Genomic DNA, 24,902 nt, shown 5'->3' on the forward strand with positions numbered 1-24,902 from the left:
AATATCCCCGTGCTGGGCAAACAGAACAGGTTTTGCAGCCGTTTGAGCTAAGATTTTAAAATTATTCACATAATGAAAACCTATACTTTGTCTCAGGCGAGTTTCCCATTCAAATGCATGTAACAGTGAGAAACGCATTGTCTTGGCGAAATAAAGCGTTTTTGAACAACTTCATATAAATCGCTGTAACTTTTGATAGAAGACTCAGACAAACATGTTTATGGCTTTATCTTATAGAACTCAATATCCCCGTGCTGGGCAAACAGAACAGGTTTTGCAGCCGTTTGAGCTAAGATTTTAAAATTATTCACATAATGAAAACCTATACTTTGTCTCAGGCGAGTTTCCCATTCAAATGCATGTAACAGTGAGAAACGCATTGTCTTGGCGAAATAAAGCGTTTTTGAACAACTTCATATAAATCGCTGTAACTTTTGATAGAAGACTCAGACAAACATGTTTATGGCTTTATCTTATAGAACTCAATATCCCTGTGCTGGGCAAACAGGTTTTGCAGCCGTTTGAGCTAAGACTTTAAAATTATTCACATAATGAAAACCTATACTTTGTCTCAGGCGAGTTTCCCATTCAAATGCATGTAACAGTGAGAAACGCATTGTCTTGGCGAAATAAAGCGTTTTTGAACAACTTCATATAAATCGCTGTAACTTTTGATAGAAGACTCAGACAAACATGTTTATGGCTTTATCTTATAGAACTCAATATCCCTGTGCTGGGCAAACAGAACAGGTTTTGCAGCCGTTTGAGCTAAGATTTTAAAATTATTCACATAATGAAAACCTATACTTTGTCTCAGGCGAGTTTCCCATTCAAATGCATGTAACAGTGAGAAACGCATTGTCTTGGCGAAATAAAGCGTTTTTGAACAACTTCATATAAATCGCTGTAACCTTTGATAGAAGACTCAGACAAACATGTTTATGGCTTTATCTTATAGAACTCAATATCCCCGTGCTGGGCAAACAGGTTTTGCAGCCGTTTGAGCTAAGATTTTAAAATTATTCACATAATGAAAACCTATACTTTGTCTCAGGCGAGTTTCCCATTCAAATGCATGTAACAGTGAGAAACGCATTGTCTTGGCGAAATAAAGCGTTTTTGTACAACTTCATATAAATCGCTGTAACCTTTGATAGAAGACTCAGACAAACATGTTTATGGCTTTATCTTATAGAACTCAATATCCCCGTGCTGGGCAAACAGAACAGGTTTTGCAGCCGTTTGAGCTAAGATTTTAAAATTATTCACATAATGAAAACCTATACTTTGTCTCAGGCGAGTTTCCCATTCAAATGCATGTAACAGTGAGAAACGCATTGTCTTGGCGAAATAAAGCGTTTTTGAACAACTTCATATAAATCGCTGTAACTTTTGATAGAAGACTCAGACAAACATGTTTATGGCTTTATCTTATAGAACTCAATATCCCTGTGCTGGGCAAACAGGTTTTGCAGCCGTTTGAGCTAAGACTTTAAAATTATTCACATAATGAAAACCTATACTTTGTCTCAGGCGAGTTTCCCATTCAAATGCATGTAACAGTGAGAAACGCATTGTCTTGGCGAAATAAAGCGTTTTTGAACAACTTCATATAAATCGCTGTAACCTTTGATAGAAGACTCAGACAAACATGTTTATGGCTTTATCTTATAGAACTCAATATCCCCGTGCTGGGCAAACAGGTTTTGCAGCCGTTTGAGCTAAGATTTTAAAATTATTCACATAATGAAAACCTATACTTTGTCTCAGGCGAGTTTCCCATTCAAATGCATGTAACAGTGAGAAACGCATTGTCTTGGCGAAATAAAGCGTTTTTGTACAACTTCATATAAATCGCTGTAACCTTTGATAGAAGACTCAGACAAACATGTTTATGGCTTTATCTTATAGAACTCAATATCCCCGTGCTGGGCAAACAGAACAGGTTTTGCAGCCGTTTGAGCTAAGATTTTAAAATTATTCACATAATGAAAACCTATACTTTGTTTCAGGCGAGTTTCCCATTCAAATGCATGTAACAGTGAGAAACGCATTGTCTTGGCGAAATAAAGCGTTTTTGTACAACTTCATATAAATCGCTGTAACCTTTGATAGAAGACTCAGACAAACATGTTTATGGCTTTATCTTATAGAACTCAATATCCCCGTGCTGGGCAAACAGGTTTTGCAGCCGTTTGAGCTAAGATTTTAAAATTATTCACATAATGAAAACCTATACTTTGTCTCAGGCGAGTTTCCCATTCAAATGCATGTAACAGTGAGAAACGCATTGTCTTGGCGAAATAAAGCGTTTTTGAACAACTTCATATAAATCGCTGTAACTTTTGATAGAAGACTCAGACAAACATGTTTATGGCTTTATCTTATAGAACTCAATATCCCCGTGCTGGGCAAACAGAACAGGTTTTGCAGCCGTTTGAGCTAAGATTTTAAAATTATTCACATAATGAAAACCTATACTTTGTCTCAGGCGAGTTTCCCATTCAAATGCATGTAACAGTGAGAAACGCATTGTCTTGGCGAAATAAAGCGTTTTTGAACAACTTCATATAAATCGCTGTAACTTTTGATAGAAGACTCAGACAAACATGTTTATGGCTTTATCTTATAGAACTCAATATCCCTGTGCTGGGCAAACAGGTTTTGCAGCCGTTTGAGCTAAGACTTTAAAATTATTCACATAATGAAAACCTATACTTTGTCTCAGGCGAGTTTCCCATTCAAATGCATGTAACAGTGAGAAACGCATTGTCTTGGCGAAATAAAGCGTTTTTGAACAACTTCATATAAATCGCTGTAACTTTTGATAGAAGACTCAGACAAACATGTTTATGGCTTTATCTTATAGAACTCAATATCCCTGTGCTGGGCAAACAGAACAGGTTTTGCAGCCGTTTGAGCTAAGATTTTAAAATTATTCACATAATGAAAACCTATACTTTGTCTCAGGCGAGTTTCCCATTCAAATGCATGTAACAGTGAGAAACGCATTGTCTTGGCGAAATAAAGCGTTTTTGAACAACTTCATATAAATCGCTGTAACCTTTGATAGAAGACTCAGACAAACATGTTTATGGCTTTATCTTATAGAACTCAATATCCCCGTGCTGGGCAAACAGGTTTTGCAGCCGTTTGAGCTAAGATTTTAAAATTATTCACATAATGAAAACCTATACTTTGTCTCAGGCGAGTTTCCCATTCAAATGCATGTAACAGTGAGAAACGCATTGTCTTGGCGAAATAAAGCGTTTTTGTACAACTTCATATAAATCGCTGTAACCTTTGATAGAAGACTCAGACAAACATGTTTATGGCTTTATCTTATAGAACTCAATATCCCCGTGCTGGGCAAACAGAACAGGTTTTGCAGCCGTTTGAGCTAAGATTTTAAAATTATTCACATAATGAAAACCTATACTTTGTCTCAGGCGAGTTTCCCATTCAAATGCATGTAACAGTGAGAAACGCATTGTCTTGGCGAAATAAAGCGTTTTTGAACAACTTCATATAAATCGCTGTAACTTTTGATAGAAGACTCAGACAAACATGTTTATGGCTTTATCTTATATAACTCAATATCCCTGTGCTGGGCAAACAGGTTTTGCAGCCGTTTGAGCTAAGACTTTAAAATTATTCACATAATGAAAACCTATACTTTGTCTCAGGCGAGTTTCCCATTCAAATGCATGTAACAGTGAGAAACGCATTGTCTTGGCGAAATAAAGCGTTTTTGAACAACTTCATATAAATCGCTGTAACTTTTGATAGAAGACTCAGACAAACATGTTTATGGCTTTATCTTATAGAACTCAATATCCCTGTGCTGGGCAAACAGGTTTTGCAGCCGTTTGAGCTAAGATTTTAAAATTATTCACATAATGAAAACCTATACTTTGTCTCAGGCGAGTTTCCCATTCAAATGCATGTAACAGTGAGAAACGCATTGTCTTGGCGAAATAAAGCGTTTTTGAACAACTTCATATAAATCGCTGTAACCTTTGATAGAAGACTCAGACAAACATGTTTATGGCTTTATCTTATAGAACTCAATATCCCCGTGCTGGGCAAACAGGTTTTGCAGCCGTTTGAGCTAAGATTTTAAAATTATTCACATAATGAAAACCTATACTTTGTCTCAGGCGAGTTTCCCATTCAAATGCATGTAACAGTGAGAAACGCATTGTCTTGGCGAAATAAAGCGTTTTTGTACAACTTCATATAAATCGCTGTAACCTTTGATAGAAGACTCAGACAAACATGTTTATGGCTTTATCTTATAGAACTCAATATCCCCGTGCTGGGCAAACAGAACAGGTTTTGCAGCCGTTTGAGCTAAGATTTTAAAATTATTCACATAATGAAAACCTATACTTTGTCTCAGGCGAGTTTCCCATTCAAATGCATGTAACAGTGAGAAACGCATTGTCTTGGCGAAATAAAGCGTTTTTGAACAACTTCATATAAATCGCTGTAACTTTTGATAGAAGACTCAGACAAACATGTTTATGGCTTTATCTTATAGAACTCAATATCCCCGTGCTGGGCAAACAGAACAGGTTTTGCAGCCGTTTGAGCTAAGATTTTAAAATTATTCACATAATGAAAACCTATACTTTGTCTCAGGCGAGTTTCCCATTCAAATGCATGTAACAGTGAGAAACGCATTGTCTTGGCGAAATAAAGCGTTTTTGAACAACTTCATATAAATCGCTGTAACTTTTGATAGAAGACTCAGACAAACATGTTTATGGCTTTATCTTATAGAACTCAATATCCCTGTGCTGGGCAAACAGGTTTTGCAGCCGTTTGAGCTAAGACTTTAAAATTATTCACATAATGAAAACCTATACTTTGTCTCAGGCGAGTTTCCCATTCAAATGCATGTAACAGTGAGAAACGCATTGTCTTGGCGAAATAAAGCGTTTTTGAACAACTTCATATAAATCGCTGTAACTTTTGATAGAAGACTCAGACAAACATGTTTATGGCTTTATCTTATAGAACTCAATATCCCTGTGCTGGGCAAACAGAACAGGTTTTGCAGCCGTTTGAGCTAAGATTTTAAAATTATTCACATAATGAAAACCTATACTTTGTCTCAGGCGAGTTTCCCATTCAAATGCATGTAACAGTGAGAAACGCATTGTCTTGGCGAAATAAAGCGTTTTTGAACAACTTCATATAAATCGCTGTAACCTTTGATAGAAGACTCAGACAAACATGTTTATGGCTTTATCTTATAGAACTCAATATCCCCGTGCTGGGCAAACAGGTTTTGCAGCCGTTTGAGCTAAGATTTTAAAATTATTCACATAATGAAAACCTATACTTTGTCTCAGGCGAGTTTCCCATTCAAATGCATGTAACAGTGAGAAACGCATTGTCTTGGCGAAATAAAGCGTTTTTGTACAACTTCATATAAATCGCTGTAACCTTTGATAGAAGACTCAGACAAACATGTTTATGGCTTTATCTTATAGAACTCAATATCCCCGTGCTGGGCAAACAGAACAGGTTTTGCAGCCGTTTGAGCTAAGATTTTAAAATTATTCACATAATGAAAACCTATACTTTGTCTCAGGCGAGTTTCCCATTCAAATGCATGTAACAGTGAGAAACGCATTGTCTTGGCGAAATAAAGCGTTTTTGAACAACTTCATATAAATCGCTGTAACTTTTGATAGAAGACTCAGACAAACATGTTTATGGCTTTATCTTATAGAACTCAATATCCCTGTGCTGGGCAAACAGGTTTTGCAGCCGTTTGAGCTAAGACTTTAAAATTATTCACATAATGAAAACCTATACTTTGTCTCAGGCGAGTTTCCCATTCAAATGCATGTAACAGTGAGAAACGCATTGTCTTGGCGAAATAAAGCGTTTTTGAACAACTTCATATAAATCGCTGTAACCTTTGATAGAAGACTCAGACAAACATGTTTATGGCTTTATCTTATAGAACTCAATATCCCCGTGCTGGGCAAACAGGTTTTGCAGCCGTTTGAGCTAAGATTTTAAAATTATTCACATAATGAAAACCTATACTTTGTCTCAGGCGAGTTTCCCATTCAAATGCATGTAACAGTGAGAAACGCATTGTCTTGGCGAAATAAAGCGTTTTTGTACAACTTCATATAAATCGCTGTAACCTTTGATAGAAGACTCAGACAAACATGTTTATGGCTTTATCTTATAGAACTCAATATCCCCGTGCTGGGCAAACAGAACAGGTTTTGCAGCCGTTTGAGCTAAGATTTTAAAATTATTCACATAATGAAAACCTATACTTTGTTTCAGGCGAGTTTCCCATTCAAATGCATGTAACAGTGAGAAACGCATTGTCTTGGCGAAATAAAGCGTTTTTGTACAACTTCATATAAATCGCTGTAACCTTTGATAGAAGACTCAGACAAACATGTTTATGGCTTTATCTTATAGAACTCAATATCCCCGTGCTGGGCAAACAGGTTTTGCAGCCGTTTGAGCTAAGATTTTAAAATTATTCACATAATGAAAACCTATACTTTGTCTCAGGCGAGTTTCCCATTCAAATGCATGTAACAGTGAGAAACGCATTGTCTTGGCGAAATAAAGCGTTTTTGAACAACTTCATATAAATCGCTGTAACTTTTGATAGAAGACTCAGACAAACATGTTTATGGCTTTATCTTATAGAACTCAATATCCCCGTGCTGGGCAAACAGAACAGGTTTTGCAGCCGTTTGAGCTAAGATTTTAAAATTATTCACATAATGAAAACCTATACTTTGTCTCAGGCGAGTTTCCCATTCAAATGCATGTAACAGTGAGAAACGCATTGTCTTGGCGAAATAAAGCGTTTTTGAACAACTTCATATAAATCGCTGTAACTTTTGATAGAAGACTCAGACAAACATGTTTATGGCTTTATCTTATAGAACTCAATATCCCTGTGCTGGGCAAACAGGTTTTGCAGCCGTTTGAGCTAAGACTTTAAAATTATTCACATAATGAAAACCTATACTTTGTCTCAGGCGAGTTTCCCATTCAAATGCATGTAACAGTGAGAAACGCATTGTCTTGGCGAAATAAAGCGTTTTTGAACAACTTCATATAAATCGCTGTAACTTTTGATAGAAGACTCAGACAAACATGTTTATGGCTTTATCTTATAGAACTCAATATCCCTGTGCTGGGCAAACAGAACAGGTTTTGCAGCCGTTTGAGCTAAGATTTTAAAATTATTCACATAATGAAAACCTATACTTTGTCTCAGGCGAGTTTCCCATTCAAATGCATGTAACAGTGAGAAACGCATTGTCTTGGCGAAATAAAGCGTTTTTGAACAACTTCATATAAATCGCTGTAACCTTTGATAGAAGACTCAGACAAACATGTTTATGGCTTTATCTTATAGAACTCAATATCCCCGTGCTGGGCAAACAGGTTTTGCAGCCGTTTGAGCTAAGATTTTAAAATTATTCACATAATGAAAACCTATACTTTGTCTCAGGCGAGTTTCCCATTCAAATGCATGTAACAGTGAGAAACGCATTGTCTTGGCGAAATAAAGCGTTTTTGTACAACTTCATATAAATCGCTGTAACCTTTGATAGAAGACTCAGACAAACATGTTTATGGCTTTATCTTATAGAACTCAATATCCCCGTGCTGGGCAAACAGAACAGGTTTTGCAGCCGTTTGAGCTAAGATTTTAAAATTATTCACATAATGAAAACCTATACTTTGTCTCAGGCGAGTTTCCCATTCAAATGCATGTAACAGTGAGAAACGCATTGTCTTGGCGAAATAAAGCGTTTTTGAACAACTTCATATAAATCGCTGTAACTTTTGATAGAAGACTCAGACAAACATGTTTATGGCTTTATCTTATATAACTCAATATCCCTGTGCTGGGCAAACAGGTTTTGCAGCCGTTTGAGCTAAGACTTTAAAATTATTCACATAATGAAAACCTATACTTTGTCTCAGGCGAGTTTCCCATTCAAATGCATGTAACAGTGAGAAACGCATTGTCTTGGCGAAATAAAGCGTTTTTGAACAACTTCATATAAATCGCTGTAACTTTTGATAGAAGACTCAGACAAACATGTTTATGGCTTTATCTTATAGAACTCAATATCCCTGTGCTGGGCAAACAGGTTTTGCAGCCGTTTGAGCTAAGATTTTAAAATTATTCACATAATGAAAACCTATACTTTGTCTCAGGCGAGTTTCCCATTCAAATGCATGTAACAGTGAGAAACGCATTGTCTTGGCGAAATAAAGCGTTTTTGAACAACTTCATATAAATCGCTGTAACCTTTGATAGAAGACTCAGACAAACATGTTTATGGCTTTATCTTATAGAACTCAATATCCCCGTGCTGGGCAAACAGGTTTTGCAGCCGTTTGAGCTAAGATTTTAAAATTATTCACATAATGAAAACCTATACTTTGTCTCAGGCGAGTTTCCCATTCAAATGCATGTAACAGTGAGAAACGCATTGTCTTGGCGAAATAAAGCGTTTTTGTACAACTTCATATAAATCGCTGTAACCTTTGATAGAAGACTCAGACAAACATGTTTATGGCTTTATCTTATAGAACTCAATATCCCCGTGCTGGGCAAACAGAACAGGTTTTGCAGCCGTTTGAGCTAAGATTTTAAAATTATTCACATAATGAAAACCTATACTTTGTCTCAGGCGAGTTTCCCATTCAAATGCATGTAACAGTGAGAAACGCATTGTCTTGGCGAAATAAAGCGTTTTTGAACAACTTCATATAAATCGCTGTAACTTTTGATAGAAGACTCAGACAAACATGTTTATGGCTTTATCTTATAGAACTCAATATCCCTGTGCTGGGCAAACAGGTTTTGCAGCCGTTTGAGCTAAGACTTTAAAATTATTCACATAATGAAAACCTATACTTTGTCTCAGGCGAGTTTCCCATTCAAATGCATGTAACAGTGAGAAACGCATTGTCTTGGCGAAATAAAGCGTTTTTGAACAACTTCATATAAATCGCTGTAACTTTTGATAGAAGACTCAGACAAACATGTTTATGGCTTTATCTTATAGAACTCAATATCCCCGTGCTGGGCAAACAGGTTTTGCAGCCGTTTGAGCTAAGATTTTAAAATTATTCACATAATGAAAACCTATACTTTGTCTCAGGGGAGTTTCCCATTCAAATGCATGTAACAGTGAGAAACACACTGTCTTGGCGAAATAAAGCGTTTTTGAACAACTTCATATAAATCGCTGTAACTTTTGATAGAAGACTCAGACAAACATGTTTATGGCTTTATCTTATAGAACTCAATATCCCCGTGCTGGGCAAACAGAACAGGTTTTGCAGCCGTTTGAGCTAAGATTTTAAAATTATTCACATAATGAAAACCTATACTTTGTTTCAGGCGAGTTTCCCATTCAAATGCATGTAACAGTGAGAAACGCATTGTCTTGGCGAAATAAAGCGTTTTTGAACAACTTCATATAAATCGCTGTAACGTTTGATAGAAGACTCAGACAAACCTGTTTATGGCTTTATCTTATAGAACTCAATATCCCCGTGCTGGGCAAACAGAACAGGTTTTGCAGCCGTTTGAGCTAAGATTTTAAAATTATTCACATAATGAAAACCTATACTTTGTCTCAGGCGAGTTTCCCATTCAAATGCATGTAACAGTGAGAAACACACTGTCTTGGCGAAATAAAGCGTTTTTGTACAACTTCATATAAATCGCTGCAACCTTTGATAGAAGACTCAGACAAACATGTTTATGGCTTTATCTTATAGAACTCAATATCCCCGTGCTGGGCAAACAGGTTTTGCAGCCGTTTGAGCTAAGATTTTAAAATTATTCACATAATGAAAACCTATACTTTGTTTCAGGCGAGTTTCCCATTCAAATGCACGTAACAGTGAGAAACGCATTGTCTTGGCGAAATAAAGCGTTTTTGAACAACTTCATATAAATCGCTGTAACTTTTGATAGAAGACTCAGACAAACATGTTTATGGCTTTATCTTATAGAACTCAATATCCCCGTGCTGGGCAAACAGAACAGGTTTTGCAGCCGTTTGAGCTAAGATTTTAAAATTATTCACATAATGAAAACCTATACTTTGTCTCAGGCGAGTTTCCCATTCAAATGCATGTAACAGTGAGAAACGCATTGTCTTGGCGAAATAAAGCGTTTTTGAACAACTTCATATAAATCGCTGTAACTTTTGATAGAAGACTCAGACAAACATGTTTATGGCTTTATCTTATAGAACTCAATATCCCTGTGCTGGGCAAACAGGTTTTGCAGCCGTTTGAGCTAAGACTTTAAAATTATTCACATAATGAAAACCTATACTTTGTCTCAGGCGAGTTTCCCATTCAAATGCATGTAACAGTGAGAAACGCATTGTCTTGGCGAAATAAAGCGTTTTTGAACAACTTCATATAAATCGCTGTAACTTTTGATAGAAGACTCAGACAAACATGTTTATGGCTTTATCTTATAGAACTCAATATCCCCGTGCTGGGCAAACAGGTTTTGCAGCCGTTTGAGCTAAGATTTTAAAATTATTCACATAATGAAAACCTATACTTTGTCTCAGGGGAGTTTCCCATTCAAATGCATGTAACAGTGAGAAACACACTGTCTTGGCGAAATAAAGCGTTTTTGAACAACTTCATATAAATCGCTGTAACTTTTGATAGAAGACTCAGACAAACATGTTTATGGCTTTATCTTATAGAACTCAATATCCCCGTGCTGGGCAAACAGAACAGGTTTTGCAGCCGTTTGAGCTAAGATTTTAAAATTATTCACATAATGAAAACCTATACTTTGTTTCAGGCGAGTTTCCCATTCAAATGCATGTAACAGTGAGAAACGCATTGTCTTGGCGAAATAAAGCGTTTTTGAACAACTTCATATAAATCGCTGTAACGTTTGATAGAAGACTCAGACAAACATGTTTATGGCTTTATCTTATAGAACTCAATATCCCCGTGCTGGGCAAACAGAACAGGTTTTGCAGCCGTTTGAGCTAAGATTTTAAAATTATTCACATAATGAAAACCTATACTTTGTCTCAGGCGAGTTTCCCATTCAAATGCATGTAACAGTGAGAAACACACTGTCTTGGCGAAATAAAGCGTTTTTGTACAACTTCATATAAATCGCTGCAACCTTTGATAGAAGACTCAGACAAACATGTTTATGGCTTTATCTTATAGAACTCAATATCCCTGTGCTGGGCAAACAGGTTTTGCAGCCGTTTGAGCTAAGATTTTAAAATTATTCACATAATGAAAACCTATACTTTGTCTCAGGCGAGTTTCCCATTCAAATGCATGTAACAGTGAGAAACACACTGTCTTGGCGAAATAAAGCGTTTTTGAACAACTTCATATAAATCGCTGTAACTTTTGATAGAAGACTCAGACAAACATGTTTATGGCTTTATCTTATAGAACTCAATATCCCCGTGCTGGGCAAACAGAACAGGTTTTGCAGCCGTTTGAGCTAAGATTTTAAAATTATTCACATAATGAAAACCTATACTTTGTCTCAGGCGAGTTTCCCATTCAAATGCATGTAACAGTGAGAAACGCATTGTCTTGGCGAAATAAAGCGTTTTTGAACAACTTCATATAAATCGCTGTAACTTTTGATAGAAGACTCAGACAAACATGTTTATGGCTTTATCTTATAGAACTCAATATCCCCGTGCTGGGCAAACAGAACAGGTTTTGCAGCCGTTTGAGCTAAGATTTTAAAATTATTCACATAATGAAAACCTATACTTTGTCTCAGGCGAGTTTCCCATTCAAATGCATGTAACAGTGAGAAACGCATTGTCTTGGCGAAATAAAGCGTTTTTGAACAACTTCATATAAATCGCTGTAACTTTTGATAGAAGACTCAGACAAACATGTTTATGGCTTTATCTTATAGAACTCAATATCCCTGTGCTGGGCAAACAGGTTTTGCAGCCGTTTGAGCTAAGACTTTAAAATTATTCACATAATGAAAACCTATACTTTGTCTCAGGCGAGTTTCCCATTCAAATGCATGTAACAGTGAGAAACGCATTGTCTTGGCGAAATAAAGCGTTTTTGAACAACTTCATATAAATCGCTGTAACTTTTGATAGAAGACTCAGACAAACATGTTTATGGCTTTATCTTATAGAACTCAATATCCCTGTGCTGGGCAAACAGAACAGGTTTTGCAGCCGTTTGAGCTAAGATTTTAAAATTATTCACATAATGAAAACCTATACTTTGTCTCAGGCGAGTTTCCCATTCAAATGCATGTAACAGTGAGAAACGCATTGTCTTGGCGAAATAAAGCGTTTTTGAACAACTTCATATAAATCGCTGTAACCTTTGATAGAAGACTCAGACAAACATGTTTATGGCTTTATCTTATAGAACTCAATATCCCCGTGCTGGGCAAACAGGTTTTGCAGCCGTTTGAGCTAAGATTTTAAAATTATTCACATAATGAAAACCTATACTTTGTCTCAGGCGAGTTTCCCATTCAAATGCATGTAACAGTGAGAAACGCATTGTCTTGGCGAAATAAAGCGTTTTTGTACAACTTCATATAAATCGCTGTAACCTTTGATAGAAGACTCAGACAAACATGTTTATGGCTTTATCTTATAGAACTCAATATCCCCGTGCTGGGCAAACAGAACAGGTTTTGCAGCCGTTTGAGCTAAGATTTTAAAATTATTCACATAATGAAAACCTATACTTTGTCTCAGGCGAGTTTCCCATTCAAATGCATGTAACAGTGAGAAACGCATTGTCTTGGCGAAATAAAGCGTTTTTGAACAACTTCATATAAATCGCTGTAACTTTTGATAGAAGACTCAGACAAACATGTTTATGGCTTTATCTTATAGAACTCAATATCCCTGTGCTGGGCAAACAGGTTTTGCAGCCGTTTGAGCTAAGACTTTAAAATTATTCACATAATGAAAACCTATACTTTGTCTCAGGCGAGTTTCCCATTCAAATGCATGTAACAGTGAGAAACGCATTGTCTTGGCGAAATAAAGCGTTTTTGAACAACTTCATATAAATCGCTGTAACCTTTGATAGAAGACTCAGACAAACATGTTTATGGCTTTATCTTATAGAACTCAATATCCCCGTGCTGGGCAAACAGGTTTTGCAGCCGTTTGAGCTAAGATTTTAAAATTATTCACATAATGAAAACCTATACTTTGTCTCAGGCGAGTTTCCCATTCAAATGCATGTAACAGTGAGAAACGCATTGTCTTGGCGAAATAAAGCGTTTTTGTACAACTTCATATAAATCGCTGTAACCTTTGATAGAAGACTCAGACAAACATGTTTATGGCTTTATCTTATAGAACTCAATATCCCCGTGCTGGGCAAACAGAACAGGTTTTGCAGCCGTTTGAGCTAAGATTTTAAAATTATTCACATAATGAAAACCTATACTTTGTTTCAGGCGAGTTTCCCATTCAAATGCATGTAACAGTGAGAAACGCATTGTCTTGGCGAAATAAAGCGTTTTTGTACAACTTCATATAAATCGCTGTAACCTTTGATAGAAGACTCAGACAAACATGTTTATGGCTTTATCTTATAGAACTCAATATCCCCGTGCTGGGCAAACAGGTTTTGCAGCCGTTTGAGCTAAGATTTTAAAATTATTCACATAATGAAAACCTATACTTTGTCTCAGGCGAGTTTCCCATTCAAATGCATGTAACAGTGAGAAACGCATTGTCTTGGCGAAATAAAGCGTTTTTGAACAACTTCATATAAATCGCTGTAACTTTTGATAGAAGACTCAGACAAACATGTTTATGGCTTTATCTTATAGAACTCAATATCCCCGTGCTGGGCAAACAGAACAGGTTTTGCAGCCGTTTGAGCTAAGATTTTAAAATTATTCACATAATGAAAACCTATACTTTGTCTCAGGCGAGTTTCCCATTCAAATGCATGTAACAGTGAGAAACGCATTGTCTTGGCGAAATAAAGCGTTTTTGAACAACTTCATATAAATCGCTGTAACCTTTGATAGAAGACTCAGACAAACATGTTTATGGCTTTATCTTATAGAACTCAATATCCCCGTGCTGGGCAAACAGAACAGGTTTTGCAGCCGTTTGAGCTAAGATTTTAAAATTATTCACATAATGAAAACCTATACTTTGTTTCAGGCGAGTTTCCCATTCAAATGCATGTAACAGTGAGAAACGCATTGTCTTGGCGAAATAAAGCGTTTTTGTACAACTTCATATAAATCGCTGTAACCTTTGATAGAAGACTCAGACAAACATGTTTATGGCTTTATCTTATAGAACTCAATATCCCCGTGCTGGGCAAACAGGTTTTGCAGCCGTTTGAGCTAAGATTTTAAAATTATTCACATAATGAAAACCTATACTTTGTCTCAGGCGAGTTTCCCATTCAAATGCATGTAACAGTGAGAAACGCATTGTCTTGGCGAAATAAAGCGTTTTTGAACAACTTCATATAAATCGCTGTAACTTTTGATAGAAGACTCAGACAAACATGTTTATGGCTTTATCTTATAGAACTCAATATCCCCGTGCTGGGCAAACAGAACAGGTTTTGCAGCCGTTTGAGCTAAGATTTTAAAATTATTCACATAATGAAAACCTATACTTTGTCTCAGGCGAGTTTCCCATTCAAATGCATGTAACAGTGAGAAACGCATTGTCTTGGCGAAATAAAGCGTTTTTGAACAACTTCATATAAATCGCTGTAACTTTTGATAGAAGACTCAGACAAACATGTTTATGGCTTTATCTTATAGAACTCAATATCCCTGTGCTGGGCAAACAGGTTTTGCAGCCGTTTGAGCTAAGACTTTAAAATTATTCACATAATGAAAACCTATACTTTGTCTCAGGCGAGTTTCCCATTCAAATGCATGTAACAGTGAGAAACGCATTGTCTTGGCGAAATAAAGCGTTTTTGAACAACTTCATATAAATCGCTGTAACTTTTGATAGAAGACTCAGACAAACATGTTTATGGCTTTATCTTATAGAACTCAATATCCCTGTGCTGGGCAAACAGAACAGGTTTTGCAGCCGTTTGAGCTAAGATTTTAAAATTATTCACATAATGAAAACCTATACTTTGTCTCAGGCGAGTTTCCCATTCAAATGCATGTAACAGTGAGAAACGCATTGTCTTGGCGAAATAAAGCGTTTTTGAACAACTTCATATAAATCGCTGTAACCTTTGATAGAAGACTCAGACAAACATGTTTATGGCTTTATCTTATAGAACTCAATATCCCCGTGCTGGGCAAACAGGTTTTGCAGCCGTTTGAGCTAAGATTTTAAAATTATTCACATAATGAAAACCTATACTTTGTCTCAGGCGAGTTTCCCATTCAAATGCATGTAACAGTGAGAAACGCATTGTCTTGGCGAAATAAAGCGTTTTTGTACAACTTCATATAAATCGCTGTAACCTTTGATAGAAGACTCAGACAAACATGTTTATGGCTTTATCTTATAGAACTCAATATCCCCGTGCTGGGCAAACAGAACAGGTTTTGCAGCCGTTTGAGCTAAGATTTTAAAATTATTCACATAATGAAAACCTATACTTTGTCTCAGGCGAGTTTCCCATTCAAATGCATGTAACAGTGAGAAACGCATTGTCTTGGCGAAATAAAGCGTTTTTGAACAACTTCATATAAATCGCTGTAACTTTTGATAGAAGACTCAGACAAACATGTTTATGGCTTTATCTTATATAACTCAATATCCCTGTGCTGGGCAAACAGGTTTTGCAGCCGTTTGAGCTAAGACTTTAAAATTATTCACATAATGAAAACCTATACTTTGTCTCAGGCGAGTTTCCCATTCAAATGCATGTAACAGTGAGAAACGCATTGTCTTGGCGAAATAAAGCGTTTTTGAACAACTTCATATAAATCGCTGTAACTTTTGATAGAAGACTCAGACAAACATGTTTATGGCTTTATCTTATAGAACTCAATATCCCTGTGCTGGGCAAACAGGTTTTGCAGCCGTTTGAGCTAAGATTTTAAAATTATTCACATAATGAAAACCTATACTTTGTCTCAGGCGAGTTTCCCATTCAAATGCATGTAACAGTGAGAAACGCATTGTCTTGGCGAAATAAAGCGTTTTTGAACAACTTCATATAAATCGCTGTAACCTTTGATAGAAGACTCAGACAAACATGTTTATGGCTTTATCTTATAGAACTCAATATCCCCGTGCTGGGCAAACAGGTTTTGCAGCCGTTTGAGCTAAGATTTTAAAATTATTCACATAATGAAAACCTATACTTTGTCTCAGGCGAGTTTCCCATTCAAATGCATGTAACAGTGAGAAACGCATTGTCTTGGCGAAATAAAGCGTTTTTGTACAACTTCATATAAATCGCTGTAACCTTTGATAGAAGACTCAGACAAACATGTTTATGGCTTTATCTTATAGAACTCAATATCCCCGTGCTGGGCAAACAGAACAGGTTTTGCAGCCGTTTGAGCTAAGATTTTAAAATTATTCACATAATGAAAACCTATACTTTGTCTCAGGCGAGTTTCCCATTCAAATGCATGTAACAGTGAGAAACGCATTGTCTTGGCGAAATAAAGCGTTTTTGAACAACTTCATATAAATCGCTGTAACTTTTGATAGAAGACTCAGACAAACATGTTTATGGCTTTATCTTATAGAACTCAATATCCCTGTGCTGGGCAAACAGGTTTTGCAGCCGTTTGAGCTAAGACTTTAAAATTATTCACATAATGAAAACCTATACTTTGTCTCAGGCGAGTTTCCCATTCAAATGCATGTAACAGTGAGAAACGCATTGTCTTGGCGAAATAAAGCGTTTTTGAACAACTTCATATAAATCGCTGTAACTTTTGATAGAAGACTCAGACAAACATGTTTATGGCTTTATCTTATAGAACTCAATATCCCCGTGCTGGGCAAACAGGTTTTGCAGCCGTTTGAGCTAAGATTTTAAAATTATTCACATAATGAAAACCTATACTTTGTCTCAGGGGAGTTTCCCATTCAAATGCATGTAACAGTGAGAAACACACTGTCTTGGCGAAATAAAGCGTTTTTGAACAACTTCATATAAATCGCTGTAACTTTTGATAGAAGACTCAGACAAACATGTTTATGGCTTTATCTTATAGAACTCAATATCCCCGTGCTGGGCAAACAGAACAGGTTTTGCAGCCGTTTGAGCTAAGATTTTAAAATTATTCACATAATGAAAACCTATACTTTGTTTCAGGCGAGTTTCCCATTCAAATGCATGTAACAGTGAGAAACGCATTGTCTTGGCGAAATAAAGCGTTTTTGAACAACTTCATATAAATCGCTGTAACGTTTGATAGAAGACTCAGACAAACCTGTTTATGGCTTTATCTTATAGAACTCAATATCCCCGTGCTGGGCAAACAGAACAGGTTTTGCAGCCGTTTGAGCTAAGATTTTAAAATTATTCACATAATGAAAACCTATACTTTGTCTCAGGCGAGTTTCCCATTCAAATGCATGTAACAGTGAGAAACACACTGTCTTGGCGAAATAAAGCGTTTTTGTACAACTTCATATAAATCGCTGCAACCTTTGATAGAAGACTCAGACAAACATGTTTATGGCTTTATCTTATAGAACTCAATATCCCCGTGCTGGGCAAACAGGTTTTGCAGCCGTTTGAGCTAAGATTTTAAAATTATTCACATAATGAAAACCTATACTTTGTTTCAGGCGAGTTTCCCATTCAAATGCACGTAACAGTGAGAAACGCATTGTCTTGGCGAAATAAAGCGTTTTTGAACAACTTCATATAAATCGCTGTAACTTTTGATAGAAGACTCAGACAAACATGTTTATGGCTTTATCTTATAGAACTCAATATCCCCGTGCTGGGCAAACAGAACAGGTTTTGCAGCCGTTTGAGCTAAGATTTTAAAATTATTCACATAATGAAAACCTATACTTTGTCTCAGGCGAGTTTCCCATTCAAATGCATGTAACAGTGAGAAACGCATTGTCTTGGCGAAATAAAGCGTTTTTGAACAACTTCATATAAATCGCTGTAACTTTTGATAGAAGACTCAGACAAACATGTTTATGGCTTTATCTTATAGAACTCAATATCCCTGTGCTGGGCAAACAGGTTTTGCAGCCGTTTGAGCTAAGACTTTAAAATTATTCACATAATGAAAACCTATACTTTGTCTCAGGCGAGTTTCCCATTCAAATGCATGTAACAGTGAGAAACGCATTGTCTTGGCGAAATAAAGCGTTTTTGAACAACTTCATATAAATCGCTGTAACTTTTGATAGAAGACTCAGACAAACATGTTTATGGCTTTATCTTATAGAACTCAATATCCCCGTGCTGGGCAAACAGGTTTTGCAGCCGTTTGAGCTAAGATTTTAAAATTATTCACATAATGAAAACCTATACTTTGTCTCAGGGGAGTTTCCCATTCAAATGCATGTAACAGTGAGAAACACACTGTCTTGGCGAAATAAAGCGTTTTTGAACAACTTCATATAAATCGCTGTAACTTTTGATAGAAGACTCAGACAAACATGTTTATGGCTTTATCTTATAGAACTCAATATCCCCGTGCTGGGCAAACAGAACAGGTTTTGCAGCCGTTTGAGCTAAGATTTTAAAATTATTCACATAATGAAAACCTATACTTTGTTTCAGGCGAGTTTCCCATTCAAATGCATGTAACAGTGAGAAACGCATTGTCTTGGCGAAATAAAGCGTTTTTGAACAACTTCATATAAATCGCTGTAACGTTTGATAGAAGACTCAGACAAACATGTTTATGGCTTTATCTTATAGAACTCAATATCCCCGTGCTGGGCAAACAGAACAGGTTTTGCAGCCGTTTGAGCTAAGATTTTAAAATTATTCACATAATGAAAACCTATACTTTGTCTCAGGCGAGTTTCCCATTCAAATGCATGTAACAGTGAGAAACACACTGTCTTGGCGAAATAAAGCGTTTTTGTACAACTTCATATAAATCGCTGCAACCTTTGATAGAAGACTCAGACAAACATGTTTATGGCTTTATCTTATAGAACTCAATATCCCTGTGCTGGGCAAACAGGTTTTGCAGCCGTTTGAGCTAAGATTTTAAAATTATTCACATAATGAAAACCTATACTTTGTCTCAGGCGAGTTTCCCATTCAAATGCATGTAACAGTGAGAAACACACTGTCTTGGCGAAATAAAGCGTTTTTGAACAACTTCATATAAATCGCTGTAACTTTTGATAGAAGACTCAGACAAACATGTTTATGGCTTTATCTTATAGAACTCAATATCCCCGTGCTGGGCAAACAGAACAGGTTTTGCAGCCGTTTGAGCTAAGATTTTAAAATTATTCACATAATGAAAACCTATACTTTGTCTCAGGCGAGTTTCCCATTCAAATGCATGTAACAGTGAGAAACGCATTGTCTTGGCGAAATAAAGCGTTTTTGAACAACTTCATATAAATCGCTGTAACTTTTGATAGAAGACTCAGACAAACATGTTTATGGCTTTATCTTATAGAACTCAATATCCCCGTGCTGGGCAAACAGAACAGGTTTTGCAGCCGTTTGAGCTAAGATTTTAAAATTATTCACATAATGAAAACCTATACTTTGTCTCAGGCGAGTTTCCCATTCAAATGCATGTAACAGTGAGAAACGCATTGTCTTGGCGAAATAAAGCGTTTTTGAACAACTTCATATAAATCGCTGTAACTTTTGATAGAAGACTCAGACAAACATGTTTATGGCTTTATCTTATAGAACTCAATATCCCTGTGCTGGGCAAACAGGTTTTGCAGCCGTTTGAGCTAAGACTTTAAAATTATTCACATAATGAAAACCTATACTTTGTCTCAGGCGAGTTTCCCATTCAAATGCATGTAACAGTGAGAAACGCATTGTCTTGGCGAAATAAAGCGTTTTTGAACAACTTCATATAAATCGCTGTAACTTTTGATAGAAGACTCAGACAAACATGTTTATGGCTTTATCTTATAGAACTCAATATCCCTGTGCTGGGCAAACAGAACAGGTTTTGCAGCCGTTTGAGCTAAGATTTTAAAATTATTCACATAATGAAAACCTATACTTTGTCTCAGGCGAGTTTCCCATTCAAATGCATGTAACAGTGAGAAACGCATTGTCTTGGCGAAATAAAGCGTTTTTGAACAACTTCATATAAATCGCTGTAACCTTTGATAGAAGACTCAGACAAACATGTTTATGGCTTTATCTTATAGAACTCAATATCCCCGTGCTGGGCAAACAGGTTTTGCAGCCGTTTGAGCTAAGATTTTAAAATTATTCACATAATGAAAACCTATACTTTGTCTCAGGCGAGTTTCCCATTCAAATGCATGTAACAGTGAGAAACGCATTGTCTTGGCGAAATAAAGCGTTTTTGTACAACTTCATATAAATCGCTGTAACCTTTGATAGAAGACTCAGACAAACATGTTTATGGCTTTATCTTATAGAACTCAATATCCCCGTGCTGGGCAAACAGAACAGGTTTTGCAGCCGTTTGAGCTAAGATTTTAAAATTATTCACATAATGAAAACCTATACTTTGTCTCAGGCGAGTTTCCCATTCAAATGCATGTAACAGTGAGAAACGCATTGTCTTGGCGAAATAAAGCGTTTTTGAACAACTTCATATAAATCGCTGTAACTTTTGATAGAAGACTCAGACAAACATGTTTATGGCTTTATCTTATAGAACTCAATATCCCTGTGCTGGGCAAACAGGTTTTGCAGCCGTTTGAGCTAAGACTTTAAAATTATTCACATAATGAAAACCTATACTTTGTCTCAGGCGAGTTTCCCATTCAAATGCATGTAACAGTGAGAAACGCATTGTCTTGGCGAAATAAAGCGTTTTTGAACAACTTCATATAAATCGCTGTAACCTTTGATAGAAGACTCAGACAAACATGTTTATGGCTTTATCTTATAGAACTCAATATCCCCGTGCTGGGCAAACAGGTTTTGCAGCCGTTTGAGCTAAGATTTTAAAATTATTCACATAATGAAAACCTATACTTTGTCTCAGGCGAGTTTCCCATTCAAATGCATGTAACAGTGAGAAACGCATTGTCTTGGCGAAATAAAGCGTTTTTGTACAACTTCATATAAATCGCTGTAACCTTTGATAGAAGACTCAGACAAACATGTTTATGGCTTTATCTTATAGAACTCAATATCCCCGTGCTGGGCAAACAGAACAGGTTTTGCAGCCGTTTGAGCTAAGATTTTAAAATTATTCACATAATGAAAACCTATACTTTGTTTCAGGCGAGTTTCCCATTCAAATGCATGTAACAGTGAGAAACGCATTGTCTTGGCGAAATAAAGCGTTTTTGTACAACTTCATATAAATCGCTGTAACCTTTGATAGAAGACTCAGACAAACATGTTTATGGCTTTATCTTATAGAACTCAATATCCCCGTGCTGGGCAAACAGGTTTTGCAGCCGTTTGAGCTAAGATTTTAAAATTATTCACATAATGAAAACCTATACTTTGTCTCAGGCGAGTTTCCCATTCAAATGCATGTAACAGTGAGAAACGCATTGTCTTGGCGAAATAAAGCGTTTTTGAACAACTTCATATAAATCGCTGTAACTTTTGATAGAAGACTCAGACAAACATGTTTATGGCTTTATCTTATAGAACTCAATATCCCCGTGCTGGGCAAACAGAACAGGTTTTGCAGCCGTTTGAGCTAAGATTTTAAAATTATTCACATAATGAAAACCTATACTTTGTCTCAGGCGAGTTTCCCATTCAAATGCATGTAACAGTGAGAAACGCATTGTCTTGGCGAAATAAAGCGTTTTTGAACAACTTCATATAAATCGCTGTAACTTTTGATAGAAGACTCAGACAAACATGTTTATGGCTTTATCTTATAGAACTCAATATCCCTGTGCTGGGCAAACAGGTTTTGCAGCCGTTTGAGCTAAGACTTTAAAATTATTCACATAATGAAAACCTATACTTTGTCTCAGGCGAGTTTCCCATTCAAATGCATGTAACAGTGAGAAACGCATTGTCTTGGCGAAATAAAGCGTTTTTGAACAACTTCATATAAATCGCTGTAACTTTTGATAGAAGACTCAGACAAACATGTTTATGGCTTTATCTTATAGAACTCAATATCCCTGTGCTGGGCAAACAGAACAGGTTTTGCAGCCGTTTGAGCTAAGATTTTAAAATTATTCACATAATGAAAACCTATACTTTGTCTCAGGCGAGTTTCCCATTCAAATGCATGTAACAGTGAGAAACGCATTGTCTTGGCGAAATAAAGCGTTTTTGAACAACTTCATATAAATCGCTGTAACCTTTGATAGAAGACTCAGACAAACATGTTTATGGCTTTATCTTATAGAACTCAATATCCCCGTGCTGGGCAAACAGGTTTTGCAGCCGTTTGAGCTAAGATTTTAAAATTATTCACATAATGAAAACCTATACTTTGTCTCAGGCGAGTTTCCCATTCAAATGCATGTAACAGTGAGAAACGCATTGTCTTGGCGAAATAAAGCGTTTTTGTACAACTTCATATAAATCGCTGTAACCTTTGATAGAAGACTCAGACAAACATGTTTATGGCTTTATCTTATAGAACTCAATATCCCCGTGCTGGGCAAACAGAACAGGTTTTGCAGCCGTTTGAGCTAAGATTTTAAAATTATTCACATAATGAAAACCTATACTTTGTCTCAGGCGAGTTTCCCATTCAAATGCATGTAACAGTGAGAAACGCATTGTCTTGGCGAAATAAAGCGTTTTTGAACAACTTCATATAAATCGCTGTAACTTTTGATAGAAGACTCAGACAAACATGTTTATGGCTTTATCTTATAGAACTCAATATCCCTGTGCTGGGCAAACAGGTTTTGCAGCCGTTTGAGCTAAGACTTTAAAATTATTCACATAATGAAAACCTATACTTTGTCTCAGGCGAGTTTCCCATTCAAATGCATGTAACAGTGAGAAACGCATTGTCTTGGCGAAATAAAGCGTTTTTGAACAACTTCATATAAATCGCTGTAACTTTTGATAGAAGACTCAGACAAACATGTTTATGGCTTTATCTTATAGAACTCAATATCCCTGTGCTGGGCAAACAGGTTTTGCAGCCGTTTGAGCTAAGATTTTAAAATTATTCACATAATGAAAACCTATACTTTGTCTCAGGCGAGTTTCCCATTCAAATGCATGTAACAGTGAGAAACGCATTGTCTTGGCGAAATAAAGCGTTTTTGAACAACTTCATATAAATCGCTGTAACCTTTGATAGAAGACTCAGACAAACATGTTTATGGCTTTATCTTATAGAACTCAATATCCCCGTGCTGGGCAAACAGGTTTTGCAGCCGTTTGAGCTAAGATTTTAAAATTATTCACATAATGAAAACCTATACTTTGTCTCAGGCGAGTTTCCCATTCAAATGCATGTAACAGTGAGAAACGCATTGTCTTGGCGAAATAAAGCGTTTTTGTACAACTTCATATAAATCGCTGTAACCTTTGATAGAAGACTCAGACAAACATGTTTATGGCTTTATCTTATAGAACTCAATATCCCCGTGCTGGGCAAACAGAACAGGTTTTGCAGCCGTTTGAGCTAAGATTTTAAAATTATTCACATAATGAAAACCTATACTTTGTCTCAGGCGAGTTTCCCATTCAAATGCATGTAACAGTGAGAAACGCATTGTCTTGGCGAAATAAAGCGTTTTTGAACAACTTCATATAAATCGCTGTAACCTTTGATAGAGGACTCAGACAAACATGTTTATGGCTTTATCTTATAGAACTCAATATCCCCGTGCTGGGCAAACAGGTTTTGCAGCCGTTTGAGCTAAGATTTTAAAATTATTCACATAATGAAAACCTATACTTTGTCTCAGGCGAGTTTCCCATTCAAATGCATGTAACAGTGAGAAACACACTGTCTTGGCGAAATAAAGCGTTTTTGAACAACTTCATATAAATCGCTGTAACTTTTGATAGAAGACTCAGACAAACATGTTTATGGCTTTATCTTATAGAACTCAATATCCCCGTGCTGGGCAAACAGAACAGGTTTTGCAGCCGTTTGAGCTAAGATTTTAAAATTATTCACATAATGAAAACCTATACTTTGTCTCAGGCGAGTTTCCCATTCAAATGCATGTAACAGTGAGAAACGCATTGTCTTGGCGAAATAAAGCGTTTTTGAACAACTTCATATAAATCGCTGTAACTTTTGATAGAAGACTCAGACAAACATGTTTATGGCTTTATCTTATAGAACTCAATATCCCCGTGCTGGGCAAACAGAACAGGTTTTGCAGCCGTTTGAGCTAAGATTTTAAAATTATTCACATAATGAAAACCTATACTTTGTCTCAGGCGAGTTTCCCATTCAAATGCATGTAACAGTGAGAAACGCATTGTCTTGGCGAAATAAAGCGTTTTTGAACAACTTCATATAAATCGCTGTAACTTTTGATAGAAGACTCAGACAAACATGTTTATGGCTTTATCTTATAGAACTCAATATCCCTGTGCTGGGCAAACAGGTTTTGCAGCCGTTTGAGCTAAGACTTTAAAATTATTCACATAATGAAAACCTATACTTTGTCTCAGGCGAGTTTCCCATTCAAATGCATGTAACAGTGAGAAACGCATTGTCTTGGCGAAATAAAGCGTTTTTGAACAACTTCATATAAATCGCTGTAACTTTTGATAGAAGACTCAGACAAACATGTTTATGGCTTTATCTTATAGAACTCAATATCCCT

This window comes from Rhamphochromis longiceps, linkage group LG22 (genome assembly GCF_057381845.1).
Source record: "Rhamphochromis longiceps isolate RC_006_pf linkage group LG22, R_longiceps_female_GT1.1, whole genome shotgun sequence".
Classification (NCBI taxonomy): Eukaryota; Metazoa; Chordata; class Actinopteri; order Cichliformes; family Cichlidae; genus Rhamphochromis; species Rhamphochromis longiceps.